We start from the raw sequence: 2,627 nt of genomic DNA, 5'->3' as shown, positions 1-2,627 counted from the left end.
TCGGCGACTTGCCTGATCCACGCGCATTCTCCTGTGAAGTCATCCGGAGACACCAATGAAGGATGGACAACGTCCATGGTTGCCGCTGAGTCTCTAAGTGCTCGGCACGTTTTCTCATTCACCCTAATTTCTTGGAGATACGGCTCCAACAACCGAATGTTTTTTTCTGATTCTCGGATCGTTGCGAAGGCAAACTTTTCCTGACAGTTTCTCGCAATGTGTCCTTCCTTTTTGCAGTTGTAGCAGATTAGCGGCTTCCGTTTGTTTTCCGATTCAAATGCCTGTGTGGTAGAAACCTCACTCGATCTCTCCGCTTCTGTTTGCCCTTCCCCTACACTGTCCTTCGTAAGAGACGGGTCCTTTTTGAAATTACGGTGCGGAACGGGTTTCCGTTGATCAGGTTTCCTTGAAAAGCTCTCTTTTCTCTCATCCTTTTCAACGCGCACTGCCCTGCTGTGCAACTTTCGGCGAGTATAATACTCCTCAGCTAGCTCTGCTGCCTTGTTTAGCTTTACTTCACCAAGTCTGTCCTGCAGCCAAAGCCTGACATTATCCTCGATGCAGCGGTAGAATTGCTCCAATGCAACGCATTCCACCACTTTATCGCGGTCGTCATAAACAACTTCGCCCTTGAGCCATTCAATTAAATCGGCTTTAAGACGAAACGCGAAGTCAACGTGTGACTCATTCCCCTTTTCAGCATACCGGAACCTTTGCCTGAAAGCCTCGGGTGACAACTTATAACGTCTCAAGAGCACTTCCTTAACCTCGTCATAGCTCTCAAACGCTTCCCTAGACAAGCAAGTTAATGCGTCGGACACTTCGCCGGGAAGAAGAGCTAGCAGGTTCCGCGCCCAAAGAGACTGCTCCAAAGCGTTTCGCTCACAGACGTGTTCAAACTTGACGAGATACTTCGCCATGTCCTCGCCTACTACGAACGGTGGCAGTTGGTCCCGAATTCTAAAACCGCTGACCTGAATCGTCGGAGAAGCTACGCTAGGCGCCTGCGAACACTGTAGGATTGCCAATTCTAGTCGTTTCATCTCAAGGCGCTCCTGTCTCTCGGCCTCCTCGCGCTCGCGACGTTCGCGCCTTTCAGCTTCTTCACGTTCGCGAGCTTCGCGCCTTTCAGCCTCCTCACGTTCGCGAGCTTCGCGCCTTTCAGCCTCCTCGCGGCGTGCTTTAATATCCACCCAGGCCTCATCGACTTCCTCAGCCGACACTCCCTCATCCTTCATGATCTCAAGGATCGCTTGCTTTCGTTTCGCACGGCCCAAAGTAATGCCGAGTTCCTCACAAATTTCGATGAGTTCCTTCACTTTAAGGTTCTCCATCGTTCACACTAGCCTCTTGCTGTTTGCTCCTGTTAACAATTTACTTGCCGTACCCACTATAAGTCAACTAGCAAGACGCGCAAGCAATTTTTCACTCTCCCGTGTTTACCCCCTCCGCATTAACTTTGGTTTCAAAGCACTTCGACTTTGCTTGAAACGATCAAAGCTCACTCTAATGCTTCACACAGCCCTTCTCTAAACTACTACAACCTGAGCTAGAGTAGTCTGGTGAACTGAGGGGAAAACATCAGGCACTCACCGCATCGATGTCGCTGACGCCGGCCGATCCCGCAGCTGCCAACCACTGTTGCGAACGACGGACCGATCCCGCCGAAGCCACCACTGTTGCGAATCTACCTCCGAAATCCCGCCGCTGACCTCCACTGTTGCGAAAGACGGCGACGCCAACACGGTCCCGATGGCGCCACTGCTTCCAACTCCGCCGGGAAGGTCACCAGCCGTTTGGTAGCGTATGTTTATCAGCTCGCGACTGCTTCTGCGCAGAGCTGATAAGACGAGCGGACGAGCCGACGGTGAGTTAAACAAGGTTTATGTACAGCATATTTACAGAGGCGTTACAATTTCGGCACTGGGGCCGACAGAGACTCGAAGAGCCGAGCTCTTCTCTCTAACACATAGGTCAGTCTTTCGCCTAAGACCGCTGACTCACACACATGTCGGCTCTCCGACATGGGGACTCCTCTCTCTAGGACTGCCGATCGCGACGCGCCGCAGGGCTTCTTTTATTTACACCGGGTCCAACCAAAATGTCCAATCAGAAGCGCCGCTGGTCGTCAGCGCAGATTCTTCCAATGGGGTTGCCGCGCCATGCGTCAGACCACCAGACACGAGAACGCCGGCTCGCTGTCACGTGCGCCGCTGACTCAATGCACGTGGGCGAGAGAGGCGCCGCGCGTGTTCACGCCGTTGAGATGTTCGCGTCAGGCAGACGGCGGGCTGGCCTTGACCCAGATTGCCTTTTTCCGAGGCACGGACGTTTGACGAGGACTCGCTGGCATAACAGTACACAGACCTACAACATTTCCGCCTCCATCGGAAATGCAGCCGCCGCAGCCAGGATTCGAGCCCGCGCCCTGCGGGTCAGCAGCCGAGTACCTTAGCCACTAGACCACCGCGGCGGGGCATGGTTACATTCTTGATTCGACATTGCTAAGGAGCACTTTTTCGCAGAAATTCTGGCATCAGCGTTGGTGTTCGTTGGCATCAGCGTTGGTGTTGCGTTCGTTGCTACCAAAAATCATACTCCTGTACGTGATTGATATAGCGACAATG

The sequence above is a fragment of the Rhipicephalus microplus genome, chromosome 7, assembly GCF_043290135.1.
Source record: "Rhipicephalus microplus isolate Deutch F79 chromosome 7, USDA_Rmic, whole genome shotgun sequence".
Taxonomy (NCBI): Eukaryota; Metazoa; Arthropoda; class Arachnida; order Ixodida; family Ixodidae; genus Rhipicephalus; species Rhipicephalus microplus.
This window is presented reverse-complemented; position numbering follows the sequence as displayed.